Raw genomic sequence first — 15507 nt, 5'->3', positions numbered from 1 at the left:
TAATGATATATGTGGTTCACTGGGCATAGTTGTGTGCGGAAGATTCTTCTACTTCATGAAAACTTTCAAACAATGAATTGAGTATATATGTGGATATATTCAATAAGGAAAAGTTTGAAACATTTGAATAGGATTCAAATAAATTTCAGCATGAAGTGGAAATCATCGTAATAGAAATCAAATATCTATGATTGGATCATGGTGGAAATATTTGAATTACGAGTTTTAGCGAACATCTAAGAGAGTTATGAAATTGTTCTACAACTTACGTTTCTTGGAGTATCATAGTGATGATGAAGTATCCAAGAGATATATCCAAACTTTGTTGGATCAATGATGAGATAAAATATTGATGCCATTATATTTTTGTGGATTATGCTTTAGTGACTACCGCTTTTACACTGAATAGAGTATCATCATGATCCGTTGAAATGACACCATACAAGTTATGGCATGGGTATAAACCCTAATAGTCAACCAAAATCGGATGAATGTCTTTGTTGGTTATCCCAGAGATTTGATTGGGAATTCTTCCCACGAGACAAAGAAAAAAAGTGTTTGTCAATGTTTCTTATTTCCGAGAAATTGTTTCTAGTGAAGTATTTGAGTGGGAGGACAATATATTTTGATAAGGTTTATGAACTGAGCATAATGATCAGAGTAGCGCAGCATCGGAATTGGTTTGAAAGCGGCCACAACGATCATGGCTCCCATGACTACAAAGTGTTTTAGCCATGGAGATCGAAGTACATATTGAACCTTGTAGGTATGGTTTACTTTGTGATCAAATAAATGATTTGTGGACAAAGGATTGATTTTGAACAATGATAAACCAACTACAAAACAAAGAAGTTATGATGGGCCATGACTCCGTTAAAATGGCCATACGCCATGAAATCCAAGATAGATGAATACTTTTTGAAAGAAAATAGATCTATAAAATTGATGGACTTGGATGAAATATCCTTGAAGAAGCTTAACTTGTCGAAAAGTTGTTTACGACAAAGTTCAAAGAGTTGACTACGACAAGATTAGATCTTCCGTAGCAATGCTTAAAGTCTATATGGATTATTCTAGTAATCACTACATATTTCCTTTATGAGATATGTTAGTAGGATGGCAAAATACATTACTTATCAGAAGTGTGTATTAAAGGTGTATACAAGATACAACCAAGAGTTTTGCTGATCCGTGGAATACTAGATAGGTATACAAACTTCAATTTGATGAAGTAAGTATAGCGGAGTTTGAATCTTCACTAGATGAAATAGTCAAAGAGTTTTTGATTTCATCAGAAACAATGAAGAGGCTTGCATTTGCAAGAAATTAAGTGGGAGCGCTAAGACACATTTATAATACTTTATGTAGGTGACATATAGTTGGTTATAAATGATGTAATTATATACTTGATTAAAAGGTTTCATTGAGAATTAACTTCAATGAAAGGATATGGACTGAAACAAATTTAGTGTCAAGATCTATGAAGATAGATTGAAACACATAAATAAGTTTAAGTCAAAGTGCATATGATGGATATTGAAGTAGTTCAATATAGAAATATTAAGAAAATGTTCTTGTCATGTGAAGGTTTAACAAGACTTGAGTGTATCGACACTCAATGATTAAAAACACATGAGTGATTATAGATCACGAATAATATGTACACAATCAGATATCATGTGCTATAAAGTGTTATGAGCATATACCAGAATGATTCATATGATGATCATTGGACGACAGTAAGAATATCCTTGAGTACTTTAGAAGAACTAAGGATATATATATATATTTTTGTATGAAGAAATGACAAACAAATCGATGTAAGGTGTTACACCGATATTGGTTTTATCACATATAAAATATAAATTCAATCTCAAATTAGACGAAGTGTTGTTTAAAAGGTAGCACAATGAGCTAGAAGTTGTCTATGCTAGATTTAGAAGGGTTCTAAATATGGTGATGGATTCTACAAAAGAAGGCGAGTATGTCATTGTTTTGACAATGACAAAGGATGTTAAGTCAAGAGGTTCTTTGAGAACTTGGTGTAGTTCCGATGAGTCGAACTTTGAAGCTATATTATGTGTGACAATATTAGTGACATATTTCAGACAGCGGAATTAAGGTTCCACCAGAAGATCAAACATATTTAATGCCAGCTCATTTGGAAATGAGTGATGCGTTGAGACGCAAATGAATTACAAAATACATACGTTTCTGAGCGTGTCAGATCCGATGACTAAAAACCTCTCCCGTGAGCAATACATGATAAAGCACCGAGAAGGCCAAGGTGTTATATCTTTACAAATGTAAACTAGATTATTGACTCTAGTGCAAGTGGGAGACTGAAGGAGATATGCCCTAGAGGCAATAATAAAGTGGTTATTATTTATATCTTTATGTTTATGATAAATGTTTATATATCATGCTAGAATTGTATTAACCGAAACATTAGTACATGTGTGATATGTAGACAAACAAGAAGTCCCTAGTATGCCTCTTAAACTAGCTTGTTGATTAATGGATGATTAGTTTCATAATCATGAACATTGGATGTTATTAATAACAAGGTTATGTCATTGTGTGAATGATATAATGGACACACCCAATTAAGCGTAGCATAAGATCTCGTCATTAAGTTATTTGCTATAAGCTTTCGATACATAGTTACCTAGTCCTTATGACCATGAGATCATGTAAATCACTTATACCGGAAAGGTACTTTGATTACACCAAACACCACTGCGTAAATGGGTGGCTATAAAGGTGGGATTAAGTATCCGGAAAGTATGAGTTGAGGCATATGGATCAACAGTGGGATTTGTCCATCCCGATGACGGATAGATATACTCTGGGCCCTCTCGGTGGAATGTCGTCTAATGTCTTGCAAGCATATGAAAGAGTTCATAAGAGACCACATACCACGGTACGAGTAAAGAGTACTTGTCAGGAGACGAGGTTGAACAAAGTATAGAGTGATACCGAAGATCAAACCTCGGACAAGTAAAATATCGTGAGACAAAGGGAATTGGTAATGTATGTGAATGGTTCATTCGATCACTAAAGTCATCGTTGAATATGTGGGAGCCATTATGGATCTCCAGTTCCCGCTATTGGTTATTGGTCGGAGTGAGTACTCAACCATGTCCGCATAGTTCTCGAACCGTAGGGTGACACACTTAAAGTTGGATGTTGAAATGGTAGTTCTTGAATTATGGAATGGAGTTCGAATATTTGTTCGGAGTCCCGGATGAGATCCCGGACATCACGAGGAGTTCCGGAATGGTCCGGAGAATAAGATTCATATATAGGATGTCATTTTATGTGAAATAAAATGTCGCGGAAGGTTCTATGGAAGGTTCTAGAAAAGTCCGGAAGAAACCACCAAGGAAGGTGGAGTCCACAAGGGACTCCACCTCCATGGCCGGCCAGCCCTAGTGGGGGTGGAGTCCCAAGTGGACTCCACCATAGGGGGCCGGCCACCCCCCACATGGGAGGTGGGAATCCCACCTTTGGGTGGGAGTCCTAGTTGGGCTAGGTTTGCCCCCTCCTATGGAAGGTTTTGGTTTCGGGTCTTATTCGAAGACTTGGACACCAACACTTGGGATCCACCTATATAATGAGGGGCCAAGGGAGGGGGCCGGCCACCCCAAGACCATAGCTTGGCCGCCCCCCTTGAGTGGCCGGCCACCCCCTCCCAAACCCTAGCTTTGCTCCTCCACTTCATATTTCCCGCGTAGCTTAGCGAAGCTCCGCCGGACTTCTACACCGCCACCGACACCACGCCGTCGTGCTGTCGGATTCAAGAGGAGCTACTACTTCCGCTGCCCGCTGGAACGGGGAGGTGGACGTCGTCTTCATCAACAACCGAACGTGTGACCGAGTACGGAGGTGCTGCCCGTTCGTGGCGCCGGAACCGATCGTGATCAAGATCTTCTACGCGCTTTTGCAAGCGGCAAGTGATCGTCTACCGCAGCAACAAGAGCCTCATCTTGTAGGCTTTGGAATCTCTTCAAGGGTGAGACTCGATACCCCCTCGTTGCTACCGTCTTCTAGATTGCATCTTGGCTTGGATTGCGTGTTTGCGGTAGGAAAATTTTTGTTTTCTATGCAACGTTATCCTACAGTTTGTGTGTGTGTAATATTATTATTATTATGAATCTAGTTAAGTTGAAATTTTATCCCAAAATGAGCCATAGACATTTCCCTCTTATCTCATTATCCATATCCCTGTTCAGATGGCACCTCCAACTCGCAACATGACTCAGGAGGCGATGATGCAGATGTTGCAACAGATGTTGGCTGATAGAGAAGTTGAGAGAGCTGAACGGCAAGCCAACCTAGCTGCACTTCAACAACTTGCTCAGGGCAATCAAGGCCACGGAAACCACGACCACCCAGGGTCAAAGCTGAAAAACTTCCAGAACACTAACCCACCTGTGTTCAGCAAGACAGAGGAACCCCTCGATGCTGATGATTGGCTCCAGACTATGGAGAACAATCTCGAGGTTGCCGGAGTGGAGGACAACGAGAAGGTGTTGTTCGCCACCCACTATCTGGCTGGACCTGCACGTGCCTGGTGGACAAGTACCCGCGCCTTACATGCGGGAAATCTGATGACTTGGGAAGACTTCAAACTCAAGTTTAGCAAGTATCATGTGCCCCCGGGTTTGATTAAGAAGATGAGGGATGAGTTCAGGGAACTGAAGCAAGGCAGAATGACCGTGGTGGAATACCGCGACAAGTTCCTCACTTTGTCAAGGTACGCCCCGGATGAGACGGACACCGTCGAGAAGAGGAAGGAGAGGTTTCTGAATGGACTGCATGATGAGATGCAGACTGTACTGATCAACATCCCCTTTGCTGACTTAGAAGCCCTCGTTGACTCCGCCATTCAGATGGAGGGGAAGATACACCAAGCCAATGAGAACCGCAAGCGCCGTATGATGAACCAGAGTGGGCCCAGCAACAACCACAAGTATCGCCCCAACTCAGGTGGAGGGTTCGCCCCAAGAAACAACAAGCCCCCGATGCAGAATCCACGTCCGAGTTATCAGAACCGGAGTGGAGGAAACCCCAGATCAGGAGGACACAACAACTACAACAACAACAACAACAGCAACTTCAACCGTGCTCCACCTCGCGCCCCCAACAATAACTCCAACACTGCTCCAAGGACTGGGAGCAACGCTGTTCCCATCACCCCCAAGGACAAGTCCACCTACAACTGCTACGAGTGCGGAGTAGCTGGGCACTTCTCCTATGAGTGCCCCAAGAAGCTCGCCAAGACTGCCGCCAACACCTCGGGCCCTGCGCAGCAGCAGCGTCGTGTCACCACCAACAAGAAGTTCGCCCCCAACAACCCGAACAACCGCAACGGCCGCCTCTACCACATGAATGCAGAAGAAGCTCAGGAAGCCCCAGACGTTGTGCTGGGTATGTTCTCTGTTAACTCAATACCCGCAAGAGTGCTGTTTGATTCTGGAGCATCGCATTCATTCATTACCGAAGATTTTGCATGCACTAGTAAGATTCAACCCATCAGTTTGAAGCATGTCATGATAGTTCAAATACCTGGATCAACAACTAAAGCTAGAAAAATTTGCAAAGATGTGCCAATCAGAATACATGAAATAGAATTCTATGCAAATTTGATTGTTCTGGGAGCCAAAGGTTTGGAAGTAGTCCTGGGAATGGACTGGATGGCGAAACATCATGGACTGATTGATTGTGCCAAGAAGGCCATCACCATGACTAGTAGCACCGAAATAATAGTCGAACACATATCTGAAAAGATGCCCCGAAAGTTCACCTGTAACCAAAGCCTAGCCAAACCCACCTTGGATCAGATCAGGGTCGTTTGTCGATATCCTGATGTGTTCCCGGATGATCTACCCGGTATGCCCCCAGATCGGGATATCGAGTTTATCATCGAGTTAATCCCTGGAACCGGACCTATAGCCCAGAGAGCCTACAGCATGAACCCGGCAGAGTTAGTGGAACTGAAGAAACAGCTGGATGATATGCTATTCAAAGGTCTGATTCAACCAAGTGCGTCACCTTGGAGATCGCCAGTTTTGTTTGTGGATAAAAAGGACGGTGCCACTCGTTTGGTTACGGACTATCGTAAGCTTAACGATGTCACCATTAAGAACAAGTATCCGTTGCCCAAGATAGAAGATCTGTTTGACCAGCTGACCGGAGCCCGAGTATTCTCGAAGATTGATCTGAGGACAGGATACCATCAGTTGAAGATTCGTGCCACCGACATTCCCAAAACTGCCTTTACCACCAGATATAGACTGTATGAGTACAATGTCATGTCTTTTGGATTGACCAATGCCCCCGCTTACTTCATGAATCTCATGAATAAGATCTTTATGAACTTCCTGGACAAGTTTGTCGTTGTCTTCATCGACGACATCCTCATATACTCCAAGTCCGAAGAAGAACATGAGCAACATTTGGAAGTGGTCCTAGATACCCTTCGGGAACATCAGTTGTATGCCAAGTTCAGCAAGTGTGAGTTCTGGTTGAATGAAGTAGGATTCTTGGGTCATATCTTGTCAGCCGGAGGAATTGCCGTGGACCCCGCAAAGATCAAGACTGTTGAAGAATGGAAAGCCCCAACCACCCAGACCGAAGTCCGTGGATTTCTCGGATTGGCGGGATATTACCGCCGATTCGTTGAAGGATTCTCGAGCATAGCAAGACCGATGACCCAACTGTTGAAGAAGGACCGGAAGTTCGAATGGACCGACAAGTGTGAAGAGAGCTTTCAACAGCTCAAGTTAAGACTGACAACAGCCCCAATACTGGTGATGCCGGACATTACCAAGCCCTTCGATGTGTACTGTGACGCCTCCAAAATTGGCCTTGGATGTGTGCTGATGCAAGAAGGCAAAGTGATATCTTACCTATCAAGACAGCTGAAGCAGCATGAACAGAACTATCCAACACATGACTTAGAGCTAGCAGCGGTGGTGTTAGCACTGAAAGTATGGCGTCATTACCTCATGGGTAATCGATGCGAGGTTTACTCGGATCACAAGAGCCTGAAGTATATCTTCACGCAGAAGGAGCTGAATATGAGACAGCGTAGATGGATAGAGTTAATCAAGGATTACGACATGGAAATCCACTATCACCCCGGCAAGGCCAATGTGGTAGCAGATGCTCTGAGTAGACTGCCATGTCAGTTGAACTCCATGTTAGCAATTGAGCAACCTAGCCTGTTTGAAGAGTTTGAGCAGTTTAGGCTTGAACTGGTTAGCGAAGGATACCTCGCCAGCATTGAACTCCAACCCACCCTGATTAGTCAGATCAAGGAAGCTCAGAAAGGAAATGCTAGCATTGACGGAATCAAGAACCAAATAGCCGCCGGAAAAGCACCGGGATTCACCGTAGATGAAGAAGGAGTGCTATGGTATAACAAGCGCCTTTGCGTGCCATCAGACTCCGAGTTGAAGCAAGTTATCCTGAAAGAAGCCCACGACACCCTGTACTCCATTCACCCCGGAGGAACCAAGATGTACCAGGATTTGAAGGAACAATTCTGGTGGCATGGTATGAAGAGAGAAATTGGAAGCTACATCGCCAAGTGTGACATCTGTCAAAGAGTCAAAGCAGAACACCAACGCCCCGCAGGACTGTTGCAACCCCTACAGATTCCCGAATGGAAGTGGGATTCCGTAGGAATGGACTTCATCACCGGACTGCCCAAGTCTAGTAAAGGATATGATTCCATCTGGGTAGTGGTCGACAGACTGACCAAAGTCGCCCACTTCATCCCCGTCAAGACCACCTATCAAGGACCGAGACTCGCAGAGTTATATATCTCAAGGATAGTTAGCCTGCACGGAACCCCGAAGTCGATAGTATCCGACAGAGGATCCCAATTCACCTCCCGATTCTGGCAGAAAGTACATGAAGGACTCGGAACTCGTCTGAATTTCAGCACAGCCTATCACCCGCAGACAGATGGACAGACTGAAAGAGTCAACCAAATATTAGAAGATATGTTGAGAGCATGTGTGCTAGAGTATGGATCTAAGTGGGAAGACTGCTTGCCGTACGCAGAATTCTCGTACAACAATAGCTACCAAGCCAGCTTGCAGATGGCCCCTTTCGAAGCACTGTACGGAAGGAAGTGCCGTATCCCTCTGAATTGGTCGGAAGTAGGAGAGAGTCAAATCTTTGGACCAGATATTCTCCGAGAAGCCGAAGAGAAGGTTCACAAGATCCGTGAGTACCTCAAGACAGCCCAATCAAGACAGAAGAGCTACGCCGACAAGAGACGCCGAGAGATGACCTTCGAGATCGGAGATTTCATATATCTCAAAGTGTCCCCTCTTAAGGGAATGCAGAGATTTCAGCTTAGAGGAAAGCTCGCACCCCGATATGTCGGACCTTTCAAGGTCCTGAGTCGCCGAGGAGAAGTATCCTATCAGCTGGAGTTACCGGAAGAAATGTCAGCGGTGCACAATGTGTTTCACATCTCGCTACTCCGGAAGTGTTTAGAAGTGCCTGAGAAGACCGAAGTTTTCAAGAACATCGACCATCGAGCTGTGGATATCAACTCAGATCTGACATACCGCGAAGTACCTATTCGCATCCTGGAAGAAGCTTTCAGAACCACCCGTACCCGAAGTATCAAGTTTCTGAAGATCCAATGGAGTAATCACACCGAAGAAGAAGCCACTTGGGAGAGAGAAGACTTTATGAGGACTGAGTACCCAGATCTCTTTAGTACCTAGCTTTCTCAGATCTCGGGACGAGATCTTTTGTAAGGGGGAAGGGTTTGTAACATCCCAAGTTTCAACAATAATAAACAAGAAAGAGAATTTCCCCAAACCCAAAATTTGCAATTAACAAAAACTTTTTCTATGCATATAGTGCCACATATAGATATATGCATTTGAGTGATATTCTTTTGTGCAATTGCCATGATGAGTGTTAGTATGTTGAAACATTGCTATGTGAACCCTAAGCAAGATCACTAAACCCTAATTTGAGGGGAAATGGAGAAAATGAGAAAAACTCATTTCTCACTCACATACACAATATGCAATTTAGCAAATCCTCAACCAAGGCCAAGATTGCTTGCTCCCTTGCTTCTAAAATACTTCAATGTGATAAACTAACACAATTGCACCCTTGAACCAAGAATCAAATGCAAAGAAATCAAAATTCTCACATACATATGATAATGGTCACTTGTCACAAAAATATTTTCTTCACCTCTTTACCCCCCTGGTTTTCTCAATTCTTGAACTAAACTTGGTCAACCAAAGCCATGTCATCCAAGACCATGTCAAGGTGAGCAACTTTGATGTTGACCATCATGGCTAGAGTTGACTAGGTTGACCAGAATAAAGGTGACAAGAGGGGATGCTGAAATAAAGAGAAGATTATGTCACTTTTGACATTTTGCAAAACAACTCCAAATTGAGTGCCACCACCACCAATACATCACAATAATTATATAAATGAGATTCACCAAAAAGAATTTCAAAATTCAAATAAAAACTTCATGCGGCCATTTCATCAAACAGGTGGCAGGCATGATTCCAGATTTGTGTGTCACCCTTTTATCCTTGATCATTACACTCTCTTACAACCCCTGCTTCACCCTAGTACATGCCCTGGTCGATTAAAGTGAGAGGAGAGGGGAAAGAAACCCTAGACTAAGGCACACCGTGGCCATGCCGGCCACCTTTGGCATCTCCACCACTAGCCACCATTTCAACCCATGCCCTTGTCCTGGAGCCTCTCTGACACTCAAGGAATCGAATGGTACAAGCCCCTGCAACGCCACGGCTCGGCATTGGCCGGAACGCCCGCGTCCAGAACCTTGCCAGCACGCGCCCGTGCACGCGGTGAGCGCGCACTGGCAGCGCCAGGACGTCGCCCACTTGATCGCCACCGTCCTCGCCCTGCATCCCTACCGCGGCGTTGAGCAGCTACTCCCCGCCCTCTACACGCTAGACGAGCGCCCGTGCCTGCCCTGCACCGTCGCCGTCGTCCTCGACCAAATGATGCCGCGCGCCCAGTGACAGACTTTGCAAAAGCTCGAGCAATCCCGTCGCACTTTCTCTGCGCCAGCTAGCCATTGAGCATCGCCAGGACGATGCCTACACGCTGCCGTCCTCGCCTTGCCCTTTCGACCACCGTAGACGCCGCGCCATGGACGCCCCTTCGCAGCACCCCGCGGCATCCTCCATCCGCTATAAATAGGGGAGCTCTGAGCTCCATTTCTTCACACAACTTGCTCCCCTCCCTTCTCTGAACAAGCTCCCCACCTCAATTTAGCACCACCTCGCCGGAGCAGAAGCAATCGGGAGCTGAGATCCGCCGGAGCCCGCGGAAGCTCTGCTTCGATTGGCGCTTCCCCGAGCGCCGCCGCTGCTCCCAAGCTCTTCCTCATCTACTTCCACTTCTCCGCGCATACTGCCCGACCCCTGCACCGGCCTGGTACGCCCTCCGACCCCCTAGGCTCGCCGCCAGGGAGCCCGCTGCTCGTCGGAGAAGACGACGTTCACACGCCGTCGGATCCTAGTCTAATCCTACGGCCTAACGCGCGCGTACCGATTCGGCGTTTAAAGAGGCGCCGACAGGTGGCCCCCACCTTGTCAGCGCGGCCCGAGCGCACCAGATGCGTGTTGGGCTGCGAAGTGGGTTTTTAAACCATTTCGGCCCAGTAACGCTTCCCGCCTAAGCCCAGGATTTCAAATTTGATTTAATCTTTATTCAAAATTGCTCTGAAGGTTTAGTAAATTTTGAATAGTTTGAATTCTGCCAAACCAAATTTAGCAAACTTTATACCGTTGGAAAGCCCATGAATTTATCTATCAAATGCCACTGGCCCCATCTCCATTTTCTTTGTAGATTTAATTTGACAAAAAAGACAAGACAGGGACTTTTGAACATTCAAACTTTATTTAAAATTCAACCAGAATAGATTTTGAAGTAATTCCAATTCTAATAAATCACAAATGATGTCCTCTAATTGATTATGCAATAACATAGCCCTGTTGTTTGTATGATCATGGACTAGATCAAATAAAATGGCTATGTAGTCATTTCTAGAGCATTTTAAAGTAGAATTCAAACTCAACCCTAATATGAGAGTCACCTCTCATTTAAATTTTGATCCTAAGTACTAATAACCAGGGGGAATGACTTAGGCTAATGAACCCTTGAGAATTATTACTTAGAGATTTAATTCATTTAAATGTTAAGTTTTAAAACTATGTGAAGTGTAGCACTTCAATTAAATTGAACTCACATATAATAGATATGAAATGTTGACTTTGGGTCAACCTATATTTCATACCTTAATATTATATGAAGAGATTAAATCTTAATAAGAGGTAATGAAAAGAAATGAATTCTTTTAAAGACCTACATACCAAATCTAAGAAATAGGATTAATGAGAGGAAATTATTTTCTTTCAAATAAAGACTAATCAAATAATCCACCATGCCATGTTTGATTGATGATAGGACTAGTGTGTGAAATCTTTTGAGTGTTTCCAGTTTAGTATGTGAGCTTGGTTTAGTATTTATACCTCGTATTCGTATATAGACGCTAGTAACGAGGAATACCAAGAGGAGGAGGGCTACTCTCAGGAAGAAGAAGAGAACTTCGATAACTACCCAGCTCAAGGCAAGCTAACCCTTGCTAAACACAAGTGCTTAGCTCTACAAGAGCAAAGGCACCATCACACTTTACCTTTATGTATTACTTATCCCATGTTTGTTTACCTACTTTTACTTTTGCTTATTTATTTCAACGTACCTTTTTGGATTTATGACTCACTTGGTCTAGAGTAGAAAAATACTTGGAATGGTTTAGCACCACTCAAAGCTAGATAGCACCCCTCATATAGTTGCTAGTGCTAATCAATTAAAATTGACTACTCTAGATGGGAACATGGTGAAGTAAAATGACTTTGAAAGAAAGTAAAGTGGAGGTGGTTTTGAACAAGAGAAGATGGTGATTTTTGATAAAATAGATGATTGAGTTTGAATACGATACCCTTCCAATTATACAAGTACCCCCACAATACCTGATTATGGGTAGGGCTTAACTAGAAACTTGTGTATTTTAGTATGGGTTCCCTCTTAACAAACATCATAGGGGTTACGCTGCGGCTGCCTCTGTTACTTGTGGATTGATGTTGAAATGAGGTGAATGTACGGCCCAAGCCCTGTGCAGTTCCCGGGTTGACTGCGGTTTCCACCGGGAGGCCAAGCTCATGGGGGAGAGGTGCTCATACTAGCATATATCAGTGGAAGGTTTCGATTGATGATCCGCGTACTGTGTTACGATGATTCGGGGTTATCCTCGACGGATGAAATCAAAAGTTGTGGCACAAGAGTACAACCTCTGCAGAGTGTTAAACCTATTCGAATAGCCGTGTCCACGGTTACGGACGATTGGAAAGGCCATACTATCTCCGTTATCATTTAAAATGTTTTGATTCTAGAAATGAATGGTGGATTGAAAGGTGACATTATGGTGAACCATAATGAGTTGTGGGAATGACACTAATGTTCCCACTTGAGTTAGTCTAGCACTTGATATAGGTTTTACCAAAGATTTATGAAACTAAAACTTGGCTTTATGCAAATAAACCTAGAGCTTAGTATCCCCTTACACTTATTGAGTTTTTATCTTAGAGTTAGTTTGCGAGTACTTTAAAAGTACTCATGGCTTTGCCCTGGCTATTCAAATGCCAGACTATGAAGGAGAGCACCAGTATCAGGATGACGGACAACAGGACGTCTACGATAACTAGGATCGTCTTCTAACGTCAAGCGTTGCCTGTGGAATAGATAGTCCACTACTACTTCGCTTCCGCTACTATTTGTGATGTTGAACAATATATTCGTGTAATATTTGGATCATGTGATCTATGGTTGTAAGACAATATGTGTTGTAATAAATGATGACTCTATGCTACTTACTATTATGTCTCGCAAAAACATTATTCCTGGGATTGCGATGTACGGCATAATAGGCATCTGGACTTAAAAATCCGGGTGTTGACAGGCGGCACCCCGCTTGATCATTATTTAGTAGATCCGATCCGTTACGGTTGCTCCTTGTTCTTCAAGGATTAGTTTAATATCTGCAATAGTTAGGCCTTACAAAGGGTTGGAGGATCTAGCGGCACGTAGGGTGTCGTCTGCTAGTCCTAGGCATGATGTTCCGGGGATCAACCTCGTGTTGGTTTTTAGGCCCTATCTAGGATCGGCTTACGATCACCGTGCGTGGCCGCGAGGCCCAATCGTGAGTAGGATGATCCGATTATGCGGTGAAAACCCTAAATCGTCGTAGATCGCATTAGCTTTATCTTGATCAAGCAGGACCACCATATATTCGTGCACCTCGTACGAATCATGGGTGGATCGGCTCCCTGAGCCGATTCACAGGATAACCTGAGAGCCGATCGAGGCTCGTATTTAATGTTTACGTGTATGCCATGCAGGAAACTAAGCGAGGCATCTCCATCACCTTCCTGACCAGGTATAGGTCAGGTGGCACGCCCTTGCATCAGCATCGGACGTGTGTACCAGAGGCTTTGCGGGCCGTCGCTCGGAGGGACCAGGGCCAGCCGAAGCCCTAGGTTGTTCCCGGCTCTACTGTGTTGCCCGTCGCTGCCCGCCGGTGGGTTTTGACCGCAACAAACTCATAAAACAATAAATTCAAAGTAAAGGCATTGAAGCAACACAAAGGAAGATATAAGTTTCAGCGGTTGCTTTCAACTTGTAACATGTATATCTCATGGATAGTTGTCAATACAAAGTAATATAACAAGTGCAATAGGTAAACATGTAAGAATCAATGCACAGTTAACACAAGTGTTTGCTTCTAAGATAGAAAGAAGTGGGTAAACTGACTCAACATAAAAGTAGAGGAATGGCCATTCGAAGAGGGAAGCATGGATTGCTATATTTGTGCTAGAGCTTTTATTTTGAAAACAAGAAACAATTTTGTCAACGGTAGTAATAAATCATATGTGTTATGTATAAGATATCCTACAAGTTGCAAGCCTCATGCATAGATTACCAATAGTGCCCGCACCATGTCCTAATTAGCTCGGATTTACATGGATTATCATTGCATACATATGTTTTAACCAAGTATCACAAAGGGGTACCTATATGCCGCCTGTACAAAGGTCTAAGGAGAAAGCTCGCATTGGATTTCTCGCTTTTGATTATTCTCAACTTAGACATCCATACCGGGACAACATAGACAACAGATAATGGACTCCTCTTTAATGCATAAGCATTCAACAACAGATAATATTCTCATAAGAGATTGAGGATTGTTGTCCAAACTGAAACTTCCACCATGGATCATGGCTTTAGTTAGCGGCCCAATGTTCTTCTCTAACAATATGTATACTCAAACCATTTGATCATGATAAATCACCCTTACCTCAGATAAGACAACCATGCATAGCAACTCACATGATATTCAAGAAAGTGTTGATGGCGTCCCCAGAAACATGGTTATCGCTCAACAAGCAACTTATTAGGAAATAAGATACATAAGTACATATTCAATACCACAATAGTTTTTAAGCTATTTTTCCCATGAGCTATATATTGCAAAGACAAAGGAATGGAATTTTAAAGTTAGCACTCAAGCAATTTACTTTGGAATGGCAGAAAAATACCATGTAGTAGGTAGGTATGGTGGGCACAAATGGTATAGTTTTTGGCTCAAGGATTTTGGATGCATGAGAAGTAATCCCTCTCAATACAAGGCTTAGGCTAGCAAGGTTGTTTGAAGCAAACACAAGTATGAACCGGTACAACAAAGCTTACATAAGAACATATTGCAAGCATTATAAGACTCTTCACTGTCTTCCTTGTTGTTCAAACCCTTACCAGAAAATATCTAGACTTTAAAGAGACCAATCATGCAAACCAAATTTTAGCAAGCTCTATGTATTTCTTCACTAATAGGTGCAAAGTATATGATGCAAGAGCTTAAACATGATCCATATGAGCACCACAATTGCCAAGTATCAAATTATTCAAGACATTATACCAATTACCACATGTAGCATTTTCTGTTTCCAACCATATAACAATTAACGAAGCAGTTTCAACCTTCGCCATGAACATTAAGAATAAAGCTAAGAACATATGTGTTCATATGCAACAGCGGAGCGTGTCTCTCTCCCACACAATGAATTCTAGGATCCAATTTTATTCAAACAAAATAAAACAAAAACATACAGACTCCAAGTAAAGCACATAAGATGTGATGGAATAAAAATATAGTTTCACTAGAGGAACCTGATAATTTTGTCGATGAAGAAGGGGATGCCTTGGGCATCCCCAAGCTTAGATGCTTGAGTCTTCTTGAAATATGCAGGGATGAACCACGGGGGCATCCCCAAGCTTAGAGCTTTCACTCTCCTTGATCCTATTGTATCATCCTCCTCTCTTGATCCTTGAAAACTTCCTCCACACCAAACTCGAAAC

This window comes from Lolium perenne, chromosome 5 (genome assembly GCF_019359855.2).
Source record: "Lolium perenne isolate Kyuss_39 chromosome 5, Kyuss_2.0, whole genome shotgun sequence".
Lineage (NCBI taxonomy): Eukaryota > Viridiplantae > Streptophyta > Magnoliopsida > Poales > Poaceae > Lolium > Lolium perenne.
This window is presented reverse-complemented; position numbering follows the sequence as displayed.